The sequence below is a fragment of the Haematobia irritans genome, chromosome 1 (assembly GCF_050003625.1).
Source record: "Haematobia irritans isolate KBUSLIRL chromosome 1, ASM5000362v1, whole genome shotgun sequence".
In the NCBI taxonomy this organism is placed as follows: Eukaryota; Metazoa; Arthropoda; class Insecta; order Diptera; family Muscidae; genus Haematobia; species Haematobia irritans.
Genome location: NC_134397.1, coordinates 11,390,716 through 11,414,229, shown reverse-complemented (window position 1 = coordinate 11,414,229; position 23,514 = coordinate 11,390,716). Strand labels below are relative to the sequence as shown.

Here is a 23,514-nt window from a genome sequence, read left to right as displayed (position 1 = left end):
TTAAAACTTCTTAACATCGTCTTTTAAATTATAAGTTAGTCCATACGTGGTATATATTAGACAAAAAAGGTATAAATAGGTAAGTCTACAAATAATTACGGACCGATATGGACTTTTGCGCAGTAATTAGAGAGCCAGAATTGAAATATGGGGGCTTTATACAATTAATAGAATCGATATGGACCAAATTTTTGTTTGATTGGGGATCGGATTATCTGAGGTCTATATATTACTATAGATCGATATGCACCTAGTTTAATATGGTTTATAGCGGCCCTATACTAGCAGAATGTGCCAAATTTCAACTGAATCGGGAGATATTTTCTCCTCCAAGAGGCTCCAAAACCAAATCTGGGGACCGGTTTATTTGGGGGCTATATATGATTATCGACCGATATTGACCAATTTTTGCATGGTTATTAGAGACTATATAGGTACACCACGTACCAAATTTCAACCGTATCGGATGAATTTTGCTTCTCCAAAAGGCTCCGGAGATCAAATCTGGGGACCGGTTTATATGGGGGCTATATATAATTATGGATCGATAGTGACCAATTTTTGCATGGTTATTAGAGACTATATACGTACACTATATACCAAATTTCAACTGTATCGGATGAAATTTGCTCTTCCAAGAAGCTCCGGAGGTCAAATCTGGGGATTCCCATCCTATGGTGGAGGGTATAAAAATATCAGTATATATGCGTTATTTTGATGACGCATTATGGAAATCTCAAAAAATGGTATAGGATTTTGTTTAATTTCATTCGAAGTAGTTCGTTTTTCCCATAAACAGTTTAAATTTTTGTCACATGTAACTATTTTATTTTATTATTTATTATGGAAATCTCAAAAAATGAAATAGGGTTTAGTTAAACTTTCACACGACGTAGTTCATTTCTCCCATTAACCACCATTTTCATAAAGCTCCGTTAGCGTTCCGTTAACTAACCAACTTTTACACCGTATTATGGACGAAGCTGTCATGCCCAAAGGTCAGTTAGGAACTTATCTGACGAAAAAATTTCAGTTAAAGTTAACCGGAGAAAAGATATTTGCAATTTACTTTCTGTTAACTGGCAGTTAAAGCCTAACGGAGCTACATGAAAATGGCCGTAAGCAGTTTATTTTTTTATGTGTGCTTCATTTATTTTATTTATTACTATTTTTTTTATTATTATTTTTTTTTTCTATTGCATAACATTTGGTAATCGACCTTTGGCATACGACATCTACACGCTCACAAAAAATCGCTTCTGTAACATATACTCCCAAACATATTTTGCTTCAAGCATATATATTTTTGGGTATTGCCCAAACATTTATATGTTTGATCTCTTCCAATATATAATATGTTTGAAAGCATATTGGTCTAAACAATATATGTTTGGGTAGTCTAAGTTCCAAACATTTTGTATTTTTGCATCCAAATTCAATAATGTTGTCTTCCAAAAAACAATATGTTATTATGTGAACATATAATATGTTTGGAAGCATTTTGCACCCAAAAATATTATATGCTTAAAAAAATTCTCCCAAACAATATTGTGCTCAAAATTTTATTTATTTATTTATATATTTACAATCATAATGAATTATGAAAATAAACAGGTAATATAGGTGCTAACAACATAGGTTTTCGACCTGAATGCTCAAAATTTTGTTTCTGCCCAATTGTATATTCCCCCACATCTTTCTCACTTCCACGAGATTTTTTAGTTCTTAGCACCTTTTTCTGTAATACAAACATTGTAGAAGAAATTATTCAATTGTATGATTTTTTTATTTTAATTTTACCTTTTGCCGGACGGGGATTCGAACAGCGGACCACACAGTTTGTAAGGATCAAAGAAGTAGCTGATCAATTGCCCAAGGAAAAATAAAATGTTAATTTTGTAATAACAAGCAACAACCACCAACTTAATTCAATATCGCTCCCTGTTAAATAGCGCTCCAAGCTACTAAACACATATATGTTTATAGGCTATTTCTAAACTAATATATGTTTGCATCCAAGCATATTATATTTACAAACATTTTATGCCCCAAACATAATATGGTCTAACATATTAACATATATGTCCCAAACATGTTATGCTAGTTTATGAACATTATATGCTTGCACTCAAAAATATTGTGTTTAAAAATTTGTGTTCCAAACATATAATGTTTATGGCCAAACATATGAAAAACAGTCTTTTTCATCCGTGTAAGATTCGGCATAGATATTCATTTATTTTATTGCTCACCACGGAAACTGTTGTCTAGATTATGAATTATGGTGGGAATGTCTAAGATTATTTTATATTATATTCTCATGTCATTATAAATTTTTATTACTTATTTTTTTTATCAAAAATAATAAAAAAATATATTTGACACTGTGTCCAAATTCCCTTTTACATTGGATGATGTAAGAGATTCTAAAAAATTTGAGAATATTTGTTCTAAACTAGACCATCAAATATTTTAATATTTTTATGATATTATGTCGCTCAGCAATAGGTTAATGACCTGATGGACTGTCTGCCATTGTCATGGACACAGTGTAAGTTTGTGTGAACATGAAGAAAGAATTCAGAATACTGGAGAAGTTTTAGAATAAAGATTTTCAATGTAAACAAATATTAGTTTCAATTAACGAATAAATTTACCTAAAGTTTCTTTATAGAATATCTTCACAATTGATTACGTTATAAAAATAGAAGTTAATTGATTTCGTTATAAACTATTTGTTTATCAATTTGTTAATTGAGCATTTTCTCAACCTTGACAGTAAAAAAACGAAACCAGAAAATATATCTGAACTTGACGTTCATCTGTTTGACCATATCTTGCTCTCCCACATTTTGTCAAGCCATTACAATCCATTTGAAATGTCACACACCTTAAATCTTAAGCACTCTGACAACAGAAATCATCAGCAAACAATATTGTTGCTGGTTTGGTAAAGAGGAGGTTGCGTGAGTGAATAATAATAGACATGTTTTGTTTATTAGATTTTCGAGGAAATAAGAAAGCAAATGTCTGACGCCTCATTGATGTTCAAGCATTGAGTAAGAGATAATCTCTGAGGTTAATGACGTTCGATCTGCTATGAGAAGAAAATTCGATGATGGGAATAAATTTTACAAAGCATTGTTGTGTGAGGGGGAATATAATTCGGCGAAATTTTAGAAGCCCAAAAAAATTTTAAAAACGGACTATTTTGGCTGCATTATACACTGAAAAAATTATCTTCTCTTTTATGGGGTACCTTAGGCACCAACATATGTTCATTTCCACTGTTCATAGTTGAATATTATGAATTAATCTCTTTTGTTTTTCTCCGATGAGAAGCCCTTCCAAATTGAGCAATTTGTGAACAAACAAATTGATAGGGTTTACTTTCCAAAGAGGTTATCTGAAAATATACACCTTCGATTGGATCCATGCTCGTATTCATCGACATAAATGCTGAATATTATCGGGAAAATGTCCTAAAGACAATATTGAAAGAGTCGGACAGGCAAAAATTTTGGCAGCATACCATGTACATTCAAAAGCACTCAGCGCAAGTTAACCATGAATGGCTTAAAAGGGAGGTACCTCGCTACATTTCTACCACATAATGGCTACCAATTTTTTTCGGATTTCAATCACTGTTGCCACTCGTGCCAAAAATAATCTACCAAATTAAAAAAAAAAACAAATTTGACAAAAATACGCATGGAAAACCAACTATGTACACAGAAAAAAAAAATTCCGTAGTTAAACTAACGCTAAATTTAACTTATTTTTATTGTAAAAAAATTATTTGTTAGTAGTTAAATTTTATTTTTGCGAAATTTTCCACAGCCCAATGAAATTTTAATTTTTTTAAGTATGTCTCAAATATTTTATGAACTAAACGTGAGTATAAAGTTCAATGACCGTACACATAAGTTCAATATGAGCTAAAGCAAATGAAAATTTTCCTACGATTCAAAAAAAAAAAAAATAGTAAGAATGAACTACTGTTTGGTTAAAATGGTCATGATTTGGCGCCAATGATTTTCTTCTTAACTTTTAGTTAATATTTTCTTCTATTAGAGGGTGCAATATCGTGAACTGTAGTTAAAAAGTACAACAGGGCATTAAATTTTCCCGGTTTTAACAACGCTTTGGGGAGATCTCAAAATGTGTAGCAAAATTTAGTTCAATTTTCGTACAAGTTACTTTATTCTTCCTATAAAAAAGTTTACTTTTTTTTCGATGTATCCTCATACCCAATTATTTTTTCAAGTGTAGTATTTTTCTAATGGAAAAACGAAATGTATGTGGCATGTTACATAAATACTTTTCTTTAAATATCTTCAAAAGTTCATTGCCAATAAATTAATCTATTTAATTTGTCATCTAATGGAGGGCTGTGAAGACATTAAACAAAATTTAAAGCATGCAATTTAAAATAAATTAAAAGAAATAAAATTAAATCACTTTTTTGTATGTAATGTCTGACATTAATCGCCCTGGACTTTTTATGTTCAACGTCCATACACAATGATCTAGCAGAGATTAGTTTATCTATATAAAGATGTTTTTAATTTTAAGATTTCTCGGCCTTGACTTCTTAGTTTTAGCGGGATGTGTTAATGGTTGTAAATGTTGTGTTTTTATTTTGCTTTGCTTCGAAAAAAATCTAAGAAAATAAATCAATGGGTAGAATACTATACACTTTTCTTCTTGCAAAAAAACTAAGCAAAAACCCATATTATGAAAATATATAACTTTTGTAGTTTTTTTATATAAAAAATAAATTTTCTATTTTTATCTGAAATATACTACAGAGAGATGCTATTCGAAATAGATGAATCATCATTTATTTCGTTTGCCACTTGGATTTGGGAAACATGTTAATGTGCCAATTGAAATAGGTTGTTGATTAACTACAAATTTAAATAAAATTGTTAAAAAAACATATGAAATAAAAAATATATTTATAAATAAATGCAGAGATTTTTATGTTAGCTTGATATCAATATAGGCTGGTTTAATGTCCAAATTAATTATTCCACACATTATTAAAGTTTTTTTAGGAACAAGAAGATGAACGGAATTGAATTGTTGCAAAAGGTCGACATAACCGGTAACATCCATGCAAAACAAGCGTCGTCAAAAAGTAGTGAATATGTTTTTTTTTCTGATTCAATATCGAGATTAATTGATCCAATCAATTTTTTTATTGAAATGTCTTCAATCACGAAAATGATAGTATCAATCACAGTTCTAATATCTGATTAAAAAATTAATTGATTTCATTAGCAAATTTCAATTAATTTTGTAATTGATTCAATTAAAAATTTAATTGATGTTGATTGCAAAACTCAATTAATTTTTTTTTCATTAAAAACGTAAAAATTTCAATTAATATCTGAATTGACTTAGTGTTTTAGTTTGAAATAAATTTTTATTTAAAAATTTAAAAATATGTCCATCACTTTTTTGACTGACTTACTCCTACGAAATTAATAAAAAATTAATTGTATCAATTAATTTTTTTTAATTAAAAATTTAAAAATTTTCAATGATTGACTTAATGAACTTAATATTTCTATCTTGATTAAAAACTTAATTAATTGATGTTGATTGCAAAACTCAATTTTTTCATTAAAAACGTAAAAATTTCAATTAATATCTGAATCGACTTAGGGTTTTAGTTTGAAATAAATTTTTATTTAAAAATTAAAAAAAATATCCATCAGTTTTTTGACTGACTTACTCCTACGAGTTTAATAAAAAATTAATTGTATCAATTAACTTTTTTAATTAAAAATTTTAAAATTTTCAATCATTGATTTAATGAACTTAATATTTCTATCTTGATTAAAAACTTAATTGTATCAATTAATTTATTAATAGAAAAAATTGTCAACTTCAATCAATTGGAAATATTTTGGTGATATATTTTTCTGTGTAGAACGGATGTCCATTATTTCACATATGGACTGAATAGTCTAAGTGAGCCTGAATCTTAATCGGGCTGCCACTTTAACCTTTAACCTAATGTGTGATCCGAATTCATTGTTTTGAATGTGAATTAAAAAATTTTGTGATATTTTGTAAAATAAATAATTTTTATAATTTTTTATGATTTTTAATGCATTCTAACGCTTGTCTGAAATGTTTAACATCATATGTTTTCAAAAATTCGCAATTTTTCTAGAACGGAATTTGCATTTTTTTCGAAAAAAATTTGCTAACATTTTATTAATTCTTACTCTGTTTTTAACCTATGTGAAAAAAAGTTAAAATAATAAAAAAGTTAAAATAATAATAATAAAATTAAAAAAAGCGAGTTAAAAAATTGAAAAAAGAAATTGAAAAATTGTGCCTTTGGATTTTTTTTTGTTTTTTTGCTATGATTACAATATACTTTAATAATATGTATCTGTCTTACGCTTCTTTAGCCAGAAATTCGTTTCAATTTCGATGTGTTTCATCAAGATTTTGGCCATGTTTGCCTTTAAGAAGCAAAATTGAAACAATCGATAACAACGTACTCAGGAAGTGTGCACTAAAAATTTGTTTTTTTATTTGAAGCAAATATTTTACTTATACATTGCAAAATTAGAAATCTTTCACATCATTGTTTAATACGTCACTCTTCAGCTGTATTGGACAATATTAGAAATCTATTTAAATTTTGCAATTCAAAGTGGAAAAATCTCAAGAACAACATTACGGAAATGTTCTCATTGATCAATGAAAAGCCCCATTCAACTATTAACGCAAACCATTAGCTATAGATTACCCGATCGATCTGTGCAATATGCGTGTAAATACCACTCTAGACAAAAAGGGCACATTGCGTATTACAATATTAAGCATCTGTTGTTTTTCTTCTGGTCGTCGGATGGATGAAAGGCTACTATATAAAATCTCAAGTGAACAATTGATAGCATTTAGTTGAGTCAATGAACATTAATGAAATTGGCATAGACATGCAAAGAACAAAAAAAACAAAAAAAAAAACAAAGAATAATGAACTTTAAGAAACAAAATTGAAGGAAAATAATTTAGCATTAAAGGTTACATTTAGTTAAGAAACATTTCAGATTAAACATTTATCACTGCTGTAGTAGTGCTTCGATATTCAATTAAAAAATATTTTAAAAAATAAAAAAAAAATATTTAATTTAATTTTTTAATTAAAACATAAATAAATCACAAAAACTAAATGTATAAATAAAGTTTTTAATTGTTTTTTTTTTAGTTTTTTAATCTATGTTGGTGGTTGATAGTCACCCTTTCTTTGATTAAGGAAATTTCAATTAAAAATAATTGGATCAATTAATGAAACCATGATTGAAACCACAAAAGAAATATGTTTTTCTCAGTAGATGATAGCTTTGGTTAGGGCTTTGTACAAAAATTGATAGTATTCGCTTCGATTAAGGGTATTTATTAACCTGAAGGAACGGTAATACCGCTCAACCCGCTCAAAGCCAATATACGTAAAAAATATCACAAGTAAAATTAAAAAAAATAAATAAATTTAATGTCAGAGAAAAAAAATCTGTGTGGAATTTGATCTAAAATTGAGACCTCCTCGAAAATAGAGATGTAGTAAATTATATATTTTGTTTATGTTTGTAGTAAGTTATATATTTTGTTTACTTTTTGTTAAAACGACGTGAAGGTTATAAGCGAGACGCCCACCGCAAAACATGAGACATTCATACTGTCAAATATTAAGGCCTGCAAATTTATACATAAGAGTGATACAATTGTGTACACAAGTGATATTTATTTTCTTAGTCACTCTTGTTTTTTTCTTAATCAATAAACGAATTTGGCAAAAATTGATGCTGTATTTTGGTGATGACGAAAGATGAACCTGTTTCACATTCTCTCACAATTTCGTCTGCATTCACCATCCTATTTTATTTGTATAATAAAGCAAACAAGAAGTATTAAAAGTAAATGGAAATAAAAAAGAAGCAAAAAAAAACTTGCTCTTGGCCCAAGTTGCCGAAATATTGAAATGTACTACATTTCAAAAATTTTCAATGTCGTGAATATGTTCATTGAACTACGCAAATTGTTCTTGATAATATTTTCTGCAAGGCTATGGCAGAGGAATTCCGAAAATCAATCTACATGTTTTTTAGTTTATTGTTCAGCGAAAAATCTCTCTTGTCGTGGTGATTTACTATTTACTCATAAGAATCATAAAACGGCCTTATCGACATGAAAAAGGAAATTGGTACAATGTCAATAAGGCAGTTTGTCATGTGTTTCTTACTGTAATGTAAAGAATCGGTAAAATTGTCCTAATGAAAATTTAGCTAGCAAAAGTGCCTATGCATTTCTTAAAGGTAGCAAAAAATTCACTAGAGCCTACGAAATATAAACAAACGTAATGAAAATGGATGAACAGAAAAAAAATTGTCACCCTACTATAGCAAACTTAAGGCTTTATTTTAAGACCAGCAAGGTAGTTATGGAGATATGAGCTTATGAAGAAAATATGAGCAGTCGATAATATCGTCTTCACTAAACGTTCACCAAAAATCTTTATAGGCTGTAAAAAAATTGTTAGAGGATCTACTTCGTTTAGAGTACAATTTGTTCGAATGTATGTAACCCAAGCGTATATTTTAAGATCTTAACAGTATTTGCTTTGTATTTTGTTTGAGGAAAATAATTTTTGTAAAAACCAAAGGGGGAGATTTTGCACGTACTTCATAGTTAAAATTAAGTGTTTATTTCAAAGTAAATTTAAATCGTAAATTAAATTCGACACGAGCGAACATACTTAACATTCGAATTCATAAAAGAATATAGAGTAGTATGTTATACATTTATGGGTTTGTTTATATGAAAATATAAATTATAGATATGCTGTTGCATATTCACAAAATGCTTGCATCATTTTTAAAACGCAGAAAACATCATCAATGTCACTCTCATTACCGCTCATAATTAGGTCATCAGACATTGCGATTTCAATATTTTTCTATTATGTATATCTGTTTTTCGCTTTCCTTTTCTCCGTCTCTACAAATTGGCGTTTGCAGATTCAATCAATTTTCTTTGCATTGCTTTCTACTATGAAATATAGCAAAATTACCAAATCTGTTTATGTTTTGTTTACGGAACATTTAAACATTTATGAGATGACGTAAATACGTTCAAGTAGATTGTGAAGTGAAGCAATTTTCTTCTTCTGTTTGCTGTTTTTTGCCATTTTAAAAATTCATTAGAAAACTATAGAAATTTGGATTTTTTAATTTGGAAATTTTATGTAGGTATAATAAAGAAAGGGGGTTCGTGGAGAATTTTGGGATTCGAATTTTTAATCGGGGTTACTATATAAAAGGGGGTTACGATATATAAGGTTCTCTGGTGTTGAAGATAAATGAGACAATGCTCCAGTGATGATCTATTATATCGATATATAAACTTCTATTTTCCATTAGTGTTTAATACAGTTTTGTCATGTATTTCTTAATTTGGCAAAATTTGTTATATATTTCTAAGGAGTAGAGAAATTTCGCTAGAAAGGGGCTAAATAAACAAAATAAAAAATGTTTTGTTCGTGTCGATAATACTGTTTAATATTTCTTGAAATGCCTGTATCTCTGGCGACAGCAGCGTTTACAGGTCAATAATAAAGGAAATTATTAACGAGAGAAAAACGGTCGATAATACTAGTTGTTGTTGTAGACACTAAATAAATCTAACGTTCCCGACGAAAATGCTGAAATGCTTTGTATCTCTGGGGACAAAACTGTTTGCAAGCCAATAATAAAGTGTTCTAAGGGAATTATAAACGTAAGAAAATCTGTCGACACACTAGTTGCTGTTGTAGACACACTTAGTGTCGTTTTCTCAAACATTGGCTTTTTTTGAAGACGTTTAGCGGGAAAAAATGCATTTAGCTTTTAGCTTTTTTTCTGGCTTTTTTTCATGACCCTTTTAGCTATTTTTGGCTTTTTTATTTTCGACATGTTCCTATTGAAATATGGTTAAAACTTCGTTTTTATCAAAGTCTTGCTGCCAGAATAAGGTTTTCCACATACACACAAAGAAATTTTTTTCTGATTCAATCACGAAATTAATTAATCCAATTAATTTTTTAATTGAAATGTCTTCAATCACAGAAATGATAGCATCAATTAAAAAATTAATTGGAGGTCAATTAAAAAATTAATTGATCCAATTAAAAAATTAATTGATACTATTTATTTTTGTAATTGATTTTTATTTCAATTAAAAAATTTGTTGAATCAATTAAATTTTTAATAGAATATTTTTTAAAACTCAATTAAAATTTTAATTGGAAAAATGTTCTTGAAATTTTTTTTCTGTGTACTTCAAAGATCAATTGAAGCCTTAATAATTATTCCAGCCATTATGCGAGCATTTTTGCAGCAAATACAACTTGTTGTCAAGTTTTTTCCTCGTATTCATAAAAGTTATCGTAAACTTTAAATCTATTATTACCATACAAATTCCTTATATAAACTGTCAGTAAATTATTAGGAATAATACACCAAAAAAAAAGTTTACTATTGTTTACGACAAATGAACTAACCCATAGTAAGAATGACCATGATTTGGCGCCAAAGATTTTTTTCATCTAGATAAGTTCATGATTTTCTTATAAATAAGTTTATGTATTGCATCGTATTTTAGTTCATTCTTACTACGCTGTGGGAAGAATGTACTTACACTCATTCAAAATATTCCTGCTATCCGGAAAAATGAACAAGTTTTTGGGAATCCTATATTTAGAAATTGGTTTCAAATAAACTGTTTATCAGTATAATTTTCAAAGAAGTAAATAAATTGAGGAATTAAAGGTACAACAAGCCTGTATACAACTAAGAATTTTTTCGTACAATATAAGACAATTTTACATAACTACCAGTATTTTATTTCAAAAAATTATTATTATATTACATAAAACTATGGCTTATGATATACAATAAAAGAAATGTTTTTATTCGTACGTTGTATGCTGTTACTTTTCGGTAGTTAGTAATTGTTTCTTCAAAAGAGTAATATTCTATGTTAGTAGAATGAAACTAATTAATATCAATTTCCATTTTTTATCCATATGAAAGATATATGCCATAAGTTGCTATTTTCATTTCATTTTTGTCCAATTTCACCGATTTCGCTAGTTTTTGTGGTGTGGATTTGCGTCATAAGCCTCTGAAGTTAAAAAGGTATATAAAATATAAAAATATTATCAAATTCTATGGTATTTTGATCTTTAACTTACAAGAGAATTTTCTTAGTTAGCATTAAACAGTAAGAAGATTCCAAAAAATACCATTAGATTTGCTGTCGTCCTGCAAATGAAAATTATTTTTAATAAATAGAAATTTTGGCTTTATTACAAATGGACGAAAAACTTACCACATTGAAAAAAATCATCCAATTACTACACTGAAAAAACAGTGAACCCACCAGGAAGAAAACTTTCGGTTAATTTCAGAAAATTTTGAATATTTGTAGAAAATTTTAACTAAACGGTATTACAAACGTTGGCATCACGCCGATGTCATAAAAATAAGTAAATATTTTTCAACAAATTCAAGAAAATTTATTAGACATAACTAAGTTTTTTCACTTGTTAAAGAAAATTTTGTAATTTGAAGGAAATACTTGGAGTTCAAAATTGCAAGAATGTCTTTAGTGACATACGAAGTTCATGATGGACGACTTTTTGGTAAAATTTACCAATTTAAAGAAATTCTGAACTATTTTGTGGAAGACACGAATTTAGTTAATCTGTATGCTTCATTTGAGTATATTTTTTCCTCGGTTTTAGTTAATTTAACTAACGTAAATAAAAAATTATTAGAGTAAAGGAAACTTTTTCCAAACATAATAAGTCTATGAACTAAAATAAAGTTAAATTGGCTTTAGTGAAATAGAGAGTTCATTTTTTTTTGAGTGTACATTAGTGGAATCATATCCATGCACAAATGGGACATTTTTGAAATCCTTCTCAGAATATAAATGAAATAAAAATATTATAAAATTAGATATAATTTCCACTTGTCAATATAGCATTTAGTATTTATGGTGGATATTAAGTTCGAGTTTAGTGGCTAAAATCCCAATTTTTCATGATTAGTTTTCTTTAGAAATACATGGGAACAAAATTGAACCGTTTTTGTGTTCATTTAAAATTTATATCAATTTTTTAGTAATTTGAGGTCGCTGAATCCAAATTTACACTTATTTTTTTAAGACATCGACTTTTTGAGATATACGGTTATGTTCAAAATTAAGGCACTTCCGCTATATATTTTGGAATAACTTGAAAACGATTCATCATATTAAATTAAAAAAACAGCGTTCTACATAAGCTTAAAAACGATTTTCTGTTCTTAATCGTGTAATCCATTTAAAGAATATAAACTTAATAAAAAACTTGTTTCGAGCTATTCTCCATCAAGTTATATTTAAATTTGCATCGAAGGGGTATAATTTTATACTTTTCTTACTGATTTATTTCTGATTTTAGCACCTAAACTCGAACTTAGTACACACCTTAAGGACTCGCTATAACATAAAAATATAGACTCAAAAAATTGTATTGTGATCCAGATGTAGAGTAAATATAGATCATTTTATTACCACTCATTATGAATATTTTTATGTAAACCAATTTAAAACCGCACTGATTTTAAATTATTAATAGAAATATACAGTTTCTTAATATGTGATTTATTTTAGAGTTATTTATTTTTTTATCAATATAAAGTGTTTTTGTTTTCTCTTACATCACACCATTCACTTATCAGTTTCTAAAATGTTACGAAATAAATGTATTTTTATTAATAAACACAAATACCGCACGCAAGCCCACCACGTGTGCGCTTCATGCGCACCAATAAAACTCAAAGACACAAATAGTCATAAAGGACACATATGTAAAGAAAAACAACTCCACACACACACATGATCCCTTTCTGATCTCGCTATTGCAACAAAACAACTATCACCACAAAAGATACCAACAACACACATTCCATAACATCATCGCAATAACAAACACAAACAAAAAAAAAGATGATGCAATAATTTCATAATTTCTTCTCACTTCAATTTCCAGTATCACGTTTATTGATTAGTTGGTATTCTATATATAGGATAAGGTAAAATATATTCAAAATTTACGAGGAATCCATAAAAAATTATATACACCCGTCAAGGATTAAATTAACTACTTTTTATTCTACTTTATCTAAAATTTTCAATGTGAGGAAATATACTCCAACTTATAGTAAAAACCGAAATAAGCTGTAGGAAGCCGCCATACGAATCGGTACTGTGGTTAAGTTAATTTTTACTACAAAAATTTTTTTCCATACAAAAATTTTTCTTAGTAAATTGTCCACATTTCGTAGTAAGATTTTTATATTGCCTATGTCTTTTTATAATACAATCAACGCTGCATTAACTATTGTATTGGAAATTTATTTAAGGAAAAATCCGTCCCATTTCGTAGTTTGTGAACTAAAAAACATTTACTGAAGTTTTATAAGTTTTCCTTTAGCTAAGTTAATTTTCGCAGAGGTTACGAAAAATGAACTATATTACAGTAAATTTTTTGAACTATGTGGAAGTTAAACTGGTCCTAAAATTAACAAGACACCTTTTTTTCTGTGTAGCATTTGACTCGTTTATCCTTTTTATGTTATTATAATACGTATTCTAAAGTAAATTAATTGGTCTTTAAATTTGTGGAGTTTTTGTATCTTGACCACAAACCAAAATAGCGTTCAAAAATAGAAGAGGTTTTTCAACATTTTATTTTAAAAACGTATACACAGAATAATTTCTACTTAAAGTCGAGTCTGAATTTGGAAATTTAAGTTGTCGTTAGCACGTTTTTAAAGCCGGTGATAGCTCATGAAGAAAAAGCTGAAAAAACCAATAAATCCAAAATTGACTCGGAATCAATACCAAAATCATTAGTGTACAAAATCTTTGGAACCGAACATAGAAATAATTAAGGAAATAAAGTTTTGAATGTGGTATTATTTTTTTTAACATCAAAAAAATGCAATAAAAAATTCGTAGTGATAGGATCAAAACAAATCTGCTATTTATTAATGGAATGGATTTACATTTACGAAAATTGGACAACAATAGGTTTGTATGGGAAATTTTCGAATAAAAGTTATTCAATATAAACTTGCAAGACAGTTAGAATGGGTTTTATTCTCTTGGGTAATATTAGGAGAAGTGTACACGAATTTATCATTAATTCAGTTAAAATGAAATATATTGATATTTTCTAATGCAGTTCTATGTGACATTGGACTTGTTGATGATTAACTAGCTGATAATTGCAAGTTTACCGGGAAAAAGTTTTTACTAGGAAATATAAATGAAGGACTTCCAGTAAAAATTTGTACGCAAACAGAGCTAATGTGACTACACGCTCATAAAAAATTGCTTCTGTAACATATACTCCCAAACATATTTTGCTTCAAGCATATACATTTTTGGGTATTGCCCAAACATTTATATGTTTGATCTCTTCCAATATATAATATGTTTGAAAGCATATTAGTCTAAACAATATATGTTTGGTTAGTCTAAGTTCCAAACATTTTGTATTTTTGCATCCAAATTCAATAATGTTGTCTTCCAAAAAACAATATGTTATTATGTGAACATATAATATGTTTGGAAGCATTTTGCACCCAAAAATATTATATGCTTAAAAAAATTCTCCCAAACAATATTGTGCTCAAAATTTTATTTATTTATATATTTACAATCATAACGAATTATGAAAATAAACAGGTAATATAGGTGCTAACAACATAGGTTTTCGACCTGAATGCTCAAAATTTTGTTTCTGCCCAATTGTATATTCCTCCACATCTTTCTCACTTCCACGAGATTTTGTAGTTCTTAGCACCTTTTTCTGTAATACAAACATTGTAGAAGAAATTATTCAATTGTATGATTTTTTTTATTTTAATTTTACCTTTTGCCGGACGGGGATTCGAACAGCGGACCACACAGTTTGTAAGGATCAAAGAAGTAGCTGATCAATTGCCCAAGGAAAAATAAAATGTTAATTTTGTAATAACAAGCAACAACCACCAACTTAATTCAATATCGCTCCCTGTTAAATAGCGCTCCAAGCTACTAAACACATATATGTTTATAGGCTATTTCTAAATTAATATATGTTTGCATCCAAGCATATTATATTTACAAACATTTTATGTCCCAAACATAATATGTTCTAACATATTAACATATATATCCCAAACATGTTATGCTAGTTTATGAACATTATATGCTTGCACTCAAAAATATTGTGTTTAAAAATTTGTGTTCCAAACATATAATGTTTATAGCCAAACATATGAAAAACAGTCTTTTTCATCCGTGTAATATGACGAGTACGCAAACAGAGCTAATATGACTTAGATTTTCTTACAGTCTCATAGAAATCGAAATAAAATGAATACAATTAAAATAATATGCATTTTAAGTGAAATAAAGCCTTTATGTTTGTTAAATTTCAATCAAAAATGTGACTTTTGATATAAAAAAGTTTAGCTTTTTTTCTAGCTATTTTTTAACATTTTTTAGATTTTTTGGCTAGTTTTTTGGACAAATCTAGCGGTTTTTGGTGAAACAATTCTGGCAACGCTGACCGTTTTCAAACCAATAATAAAGACTCCAAAGGACATTATAAACTAGAAATTAAAACGGTCGATATTATGAGTAGCTGTTTTTATACATATTTAGAACGTTTTTTTGACCATCTAAACGCATACTAAAGTTTTATAAACCAAAAGACAAAAGCCGTTAGAGAATAAACAGATTTTCCAAAAGGAGAACCGATCATAGTAGCAACCCTAATAATATGTTTAATGCAAAATTCGTAAAACATTCATCCATTGTATTTTGAATAACATAATATGGTAAAAAAAAACATTTCCAGTATCATAATTAGCATATACTAAACCAAACTGGTTTCTATGATCCCAGCATGTCTGCCAAGTGAATACTCTTTAGCTCCGGGAAACGTCATTTAAAATATCATTATCGATATTGATATCTTCTTATACAAAAAAAAAAAAAAGAAACTATGCTCAGTTGGGATGGTGATGACCGTGTAATGGGTTTGTTATGGTCACAAACATATTTAAAATATTCCAAGGAAGTTAAGTATTAATTACACATCAGCATCATCGCTAAGCTCCAGCGTTGACTGTTTGCTCAATTGATCGCATGCTACTGTCTAAACTAATTGACCATGAAAATTATTATGCCGACATATACAGCTCAGTGATCTTACTTTCGTATGTGCTCGCTCATGCAAGTAATACGAGAAGGAATGCTAGAGAGTGGGTTTAGAGGAAATACTATGGCAATAAAACTGAATTAATTAACATTGTAATGTATAATTTCACGCGAATTCTTTGGTGCTTCTAAAAATCCAGAGAAATGTGTCGCAGATTTTCTGATCATATTGAAAAGTTAAAAGCAGATTTAAAATTCAATATGGTATATAAGTAGAAAGTATTTCCAATTTTTAACCAAAACTAAGTTTCGTAGATACGCAAACGGATGAGCATAGGAAAATAATTTTATATTATAGTAAAAAAAGGCATAAAATTATACATATTTGTTACAAATTTTATTATAACTTGATGGGGAATAGCCCAAAGCAAATTTTAACAATGTTTGTATTCCTTAAAATGGATTATTAAAGAAAAGTAATCGTGAAATGACGATTTTAGCGGCTAAACTCGAACTTAATACCCACCTTTAGTCTATGAATTATATCTGAGTCGTCTTAAGATTGTAAAACTCATATTCTACATGGTTTCTTTTGATTTAAAAAAGGTTTCATTTGTTTTGAAAAATAATTCATTTGATTTGAATTGTTAAATGTTTCACATTCATCGAGCGACTTCCCCTTATATGGCTATAAGACCACGGTTGCCACAGTTGGTAGAATTCTACCAAAAATATTCCTCTCCAACTATTTAATATATATAGAAATACAATTTTGAAAAAATTTTGTATAGAAAAAATTCCCCAAATTTTCTATATATATTATCTTTATGACCAATAAGCTCGTATTAGAATTGTAAGGATATGAAAAAAATGTTTACAAAATTTTCTATAGAAAAAAAATGACAAAACTTTCTATAGAAATAAATTTGTTGTAGATTTTGGCAAAATTTTCTATAGAACTAAAAATTTGACAACATTTTATAGAGAAATAAAATTTTGACAAAATTTTCTATAGAAATAAAATTGTGATAAAATTTGTTAGATATAACATTTTGACAACATTTTCTAGAGAAGAGATTTTGAAAAAAATTTTCTAGAGAAATAAAATTTTGATAAAATTTTCTATGCAAGTAAAAGTTTGACAAAATATTCTATAGAAAAAAATGACAGAACTATAGAAAACAAAAATTGACAGAACTTTCTATAGAAATAAATTTGTTCTACAGATTTTGGCAAATTTTTCTATAGAACTAAAATTTTGACATAGTTTTCTAGAGAAATAAAATTTTGACAAAATTTTCTAGAGAAGTAAAATTTTGAAAAAATTTTCTATGGAGGTAAAATTTTGACAAAATTTTCTAGAGAAATAATTTTGTTCAAAATTTTCTAGAGAAATAAAATTTTGACAAAATTTTATATAGTACTAAAATTTTGACAAAATTTTATATAGAACTAAAATTTTGACAAAATTTTCTATAGAACTAAAATTTTAATAAAACTTTCTAGAGAAATAAAATTTTCTAGATATGAAATTTTGACAAAATTTTCTAGAGAAATGAAATTTTCTAGATATGAAATTTTGACAATTTTTCTAGATATGAAATTTTGACAAAATTTTCTAGAGAAATAAAATTTTCTATAAAAAAAAAAAGATTTTGGCAAAATTTTCTAAAGAAGTGAAATTTTGATAAAATTTTCTATGGAGGTAAAATTTTGACAAAATTTTCTAGAGAAATACAATTTTTCTAAATATGAAATTTTGACAAAATTTTCTAGAGAAATAAAATTTTCTATAAAAATAAAATTTTGACAAAATTTACCAGAAAAATAAAATGTTGACAAAATTTTCCAGAGAAATAAAATTTTGACAACATTTTATAGAGAAATAAAATTTTGACAAAATTTTATAGAGAAATAAAATGTTGACAAAGTTTTCTAGAGAAATAAAATTTTGACAAAATTTTCTAAGGAGGTAAATTTTGATAAAATTTTCTAAGGAGGTAAATTTTTATAAAATTTTCTATAGACGTCAATTTTGATAAAATTGACGTCTATAGAGATGTAAAATTTTGTCAAATTTTTTTTATCAAAAGCGTCAAAATAAAATTTTATAAATTTGGTAGAGTTTCGGTAAAATTGTCTTCAAATTTTGGTAAATTATTTTTGACACGAGTGGCAAACGGTGTATATGACCCCTATTTATTATCCGATTTTATACAAATTTGAAGCACGAAAGAAACACAATTAATTCCAAAAGATACACAGAAAAAGTTAATTGAAAACTTAATTTTTAATTATGAACTTAATTGAATTGAATACAAATGCAATTAAAGTATTCATTGATTCAAGTAATTATTTAATCCAATTCGAAACAAAAAATAGTATTTATTTGAAACTCTAATGGAAATTTCAATTATAAATCTATAATATATAATACTGTAAAAAAATTAAACAGTCGATAACAATGTCTCCTGGTATTTTCACAAGCTAAATTCATGCATCATTTTAGCAAATAACAACCACCATTATAATCAAAAACTTTCATTGCTTTTTTTTTTTATTTGAAAGAATTTTGCATATTTAACGCCCATTGATATCAATAGATTTTCTGGCACTGTGAGAGCTATGAAGAGAGATCCCTGTTTTTTTGTTATTTTGCATATTACTTATTAATTGATTTTCAATTCGAAATATTTGCGATTTCGTATGAATTATAGAGCAAGATACACGCCTGTGCTTAAAAAAAAATAACGATCAATGGTCATGACATTCAATGTTTGTTTTTCATACAAATTTTTTTATTTATTTTTTTCTGATATGACTCACTTAATTTTATTTATGACATTTCACATTTCGCAAATTTTATAAAAATAGACTGACTTTCCACCAATACTTGTTGTTATTGAAAACAAACACAAAAAAATGCAATGTACAATTCATTTTTAAAAACAATTTTTTCCCTAGGAATACTGAAAGTATACGTTGATTTGAAGATAGAATGGACACATGTTACGTTATGCTAATGTAAACATTAAAATTGAAAGTAAATATCCATTATAATTTATAATTGTGGGCATTACAAAAAAAAAAATACTAAACATAAATTTTCTAGAAATTCACCTTTTAGTAGTATAGAACTCAGAACTCTTATCTATATATCTGGCGTGGGTGATGGAAGTGAAACTGAAATGTGTTTATTCGCAATACTTCTTTTGAGTTTGATTATGTGCTAAATAAAATGTATGAATGTTCTGTAATAAACACTTCACTTGATTTGTTTAATTTCGAATTTTTTTTCCTTTTCGTATCTGTAACTTTTTTTTTACTTTTTTCTCTTGCTTTAAAAGGGCCTTTTGTTTATTTTTTCCTCTCACTTTTTTTTTTAAATTAATTTATTAAGCTCCGATCATATAACAACCATATAGTAAACAAACTTTCAGTTGTGTCCGTCGTACTTGGTCTGTGATATGACGTTGTTATTGTTGTTTCACACTGTTACCGTTCTCCGTCTTAGCGTATTAAACTCGCACGTTCCGCATTCAATTCTCGACTGATCACCGTTGAGAGTTTTTTGTGTTTGTTTGTGGCAAAATGTATGGCATTATTGTTTGTATTGCAAAAGCTGTCCGCCACTACTATAGCTTTGTTGTTGTTGTAGCCATTGTTGTTAACTTATTTTTTTTTATGTGGTTGTTGGAATTGTATTTTGTTTTTATTGTTGTAGTCTAGTAGTCGCTATAAACAATGATGATGTGCTCTATGTATGGCAGCCTAGTGGGTATTGTTATTGTTGTTATGTGTTTTTTTTGTTAATTTAATTCAAGAGAGAAAATTTTTGATTCTGATATAGTACTTTTTTTTATTTGAAAGAAAAAGTTAAACTTTTAAAATATTGTTTTTATGGTCATACCTTACACTCGAAAAAACAAATAGGAGATATTAACAAAGTATACGGTTTGAATCGTGGTGGAAATCCAAAATTTAATTTTTGAGCTATAAAGTTTTGCGATAGTGGATTTCAAAGCTTTTTAAGGAAAAGGCTCCATAAGCCTCGTATGCACATATTTTCGCTACCCATATGAAATGCACTGCTATATTGACTAACGAAATACAATATGCTCCCATAAGAAATAAATGGTTGAACTATGTTATTGACATATAATCGAAATTTCCGTTAGTGGTGTGTACCGACCTTTACGCACCAATAGTCCCGAATGTACATTTAACAAAATTTCCACAAAATATAAATAGTCTCCAACAACGTAGCACTAAATTTTCATTCCCCCGTATGCACTTCTAGCGAAAAATTTCGCTACCCATATAAAATGCACTGCTATATTACGAAAATTCCGGTTGGCGGTATTATCGATTGTTTACAATTTGCGCCCATAAGAAATAAATGGTTGAACTATGTTATTGACATACAATCGAAATTTCCGTTAGTGGTGTGTACCGACCTTTATGCACCAATAGTCCCGAATGTACATTTAGCAAAATGTCCACAAAATATAAATAGTCGCCAACAATGTTGCACTAAATTTTCATTAGTAAAAAATGCTATCGGTCATAACCGAGAGGAGATAAACCACAGCTTCATAACTAAGTGTGCAAAATTTCCACGAAATATAAATAGTCGATAAAAACGTATCAAATTTTCGTTAGCAAAAAATGCTCATAACCGAGAGAAGATAAACCATCGCTTAATAATTGAGAGAGCTTCGAACAAACTGTAAACAAACCTATGACAATTTGTATGATAAATGGAAATGTGAATCAATGTGGCAAAGTAGCAAAAGTAGCTGCCTCCGTTAATGGCCGGTAAGTCCCATTTTGCGAAAACTCCTTTTGCAAGCTACAGGTCGGTTTGCACCTTTAGCGAAATTTTCGCTACCCATAAAAAATATATTGCTATAATTACTAACGAAAATTCCCTGAGGCTTTGTTTTCGATTGTTTACATTTGCTTCCATAAGAAATACATGATAAAACTTTGTTATTGGAACGCAAACGAAATTTCCGCTAGAGGTGCACAATCGATAACATCGTCTTTACGAGCATTTAGTTAGCAGATATAGAAATGCAGTTCTTGTAGGTCGTGGAAATTTCGTTAGATGTCCATACCGTCCTTTAAGCCTACTAAGTAACGGCATCTTTGTACAAACAACTTCGTGGGATGTTGTTATCGACTGCTTTAAGGGTATGTAAAAGGAATAAAACAGTTCACGAGGATTTTGTGATATATTGTTTATATTTTAAGGAATGCACCTCTAACGATATTTCCGCTACCCATAAGAAAAACAATATTTGCTAACGTAGGGTGTTGATTCCGTAAGGAGTTATTAAAGATTGTATACATTTTGCTCTCAAATCTTATACATAACAAAACTGTGTTATTGGCAAACGCAAATTCGCTAAACATAAGAAATGCATCACCAGATTTGCTAACGAAAATTTCGCTGCTCAACGGGCTTTATCCAGAAAAAGATGGACGACTACAGAAAATTCCCTGAGAAGTTTTAATGTGGGCTAGTGTAGTTGTAATCACGAAAATGTCATAGCTAAGAAAAAATCATGTATAATTTGCGACTAGAAATCAAGTCGAAAAGAAATCAAGCCTATAAACTATATAACCCTTGACCTTGATAGCCCTACATAGACATTCTACCAACTATAATTTTTCTTTTTACATCTACTAAGTGAAATGAAAACCATTTACACAACGGCAACTCAAAAATTAAAGACAATATAAGTTAAACAGGCTAAATCCGAAATCTTTGTAATTCCATGTCATGAGGTATTTTTCTATATTTAAAGATTAGTTTACTCGTAATTCATATTTGCAAGAAAACTGAAAGAGTAAACAATGCTTTTAAAGATAAACTAAGTTGGTAATCGTACACTAGGAGGTGAATATTAGAGTGGGTTCAACAATTTATTTTAATACATTGATGTGACAATTGTCAATGTTTCTTATATTTCACCCACTCGTTTGTTAATTTTGTTATTGTATGTTGGAATAACCCAATAAATACTGTCGTCAACCTCAACTCCAAGGAATATACATTGCATTTAGTTATGTGCGAGTGTAAAAGCAATTTACACCGCACAGTGAGTATCAAAAGATAATTTGAACGGTTTCATATGGAGAAACGTTGACAATTTGTTCGCCTGGAAACAATACTGCATTTATTGTAGGGAAGACGATATCAACGATTGTTTATACATCCTTTACACAAAGTCCAATATACACTTCTAGTGAAATATCCGATACCCACAGAGAATACATGCGTAGGATCACGAGTAAAATGTCGTGAAGACGATGTTATAGATTGTTTGCAATTCATTCTAAAAAGCCTGGTATACATCTCTACCGAAATTTATTCTACCAACACGAAAACAACAATTCGCTGTCGAAATTTTCGTTGAGACGATATTATAGACTGTTCCCATAAAAACATGTAAAACTTCCAGCCATCATACAACAGGCAATTTTTATAACAGCACGCCTTACAGAATTTTCGCTAGCGAAAATGCCCATGCATTGCTTATAGGTAACAGCAATTTCGTTAGAGGTCCACCGTTAGCCCGATATCTCAGGCTCACTTAGACTATTCAGTCCATTGTGATACAACAGTGAACTTCTCTCTTATCACTGATTGCTGCCCGATTCTACGTTAAGCTCAATGACAAGGGACCTCAGAGCCAGAGTCGATGGCGAAACAATTCCGACAACAAAATACCCCAAGATTCTCGGGGTCACATTCGACAGCCTTTATAAGTCGTCCGCCCATGCCACTGCAATTTGTGATAAGCTCCGCGGTAGAAACAAGGTCCTCAAGTTGCTTGCCGGCAGCACTTGGGGTGCGGACAAAGAAACTATGCAGCGCCAGTGTGGACACCTCAAACGAGTGATATGCAGTGGAATAACATACAGACCTGTCAGAACGCAAGTGCAGCCGCCTCAATTCATACTTATCAGTGACTGATAGCAGCGTAGCTGACGTGTGTCCCATGTGTAATCAAGGGCCACATGACACTCGTCACCTTTTTGCTTGCCCAGCTAAGCCTACTCGTCTCACTACCAGATCACTCTGGACACACCCCATCCTTGTCGCAGAGTTCCTTGATCTGGCTACCAGCGGAACTACACAAGCATAGAACAAAATGGATGCAACTACATTAAAAACTGTTACAACAACAACAACACAAGGGACCTCCTTTTTATAGCCGAGTCCGAAGCTTTGAAACT

At 29.0% G+C, this 23,514-nt stretch overlaps 1 protein-coding gene across 1 annotated transcript in view; it reads right to left on the bottom strand.

Moving 5' to 3' along the window:
* LOC142220208 (uncharacterized) overlaps positions 1 to 19,831 on the bottom strand; it is a 36,821-nt gene extending 16,990 nt beyond the window's left edge. The window contains exon 1 of the mRNA XM_075289207.1: positions 19,387 to 19,831. The gene's annotated coding sequence lies outside the window, so the exon portion shown is untranslated. The remainder of the gene's footprint in view (positions 1 to 19,386) is intronic.
* Positions 19,832 to 23,514: the final 3,683 nt, after the last annotated feature.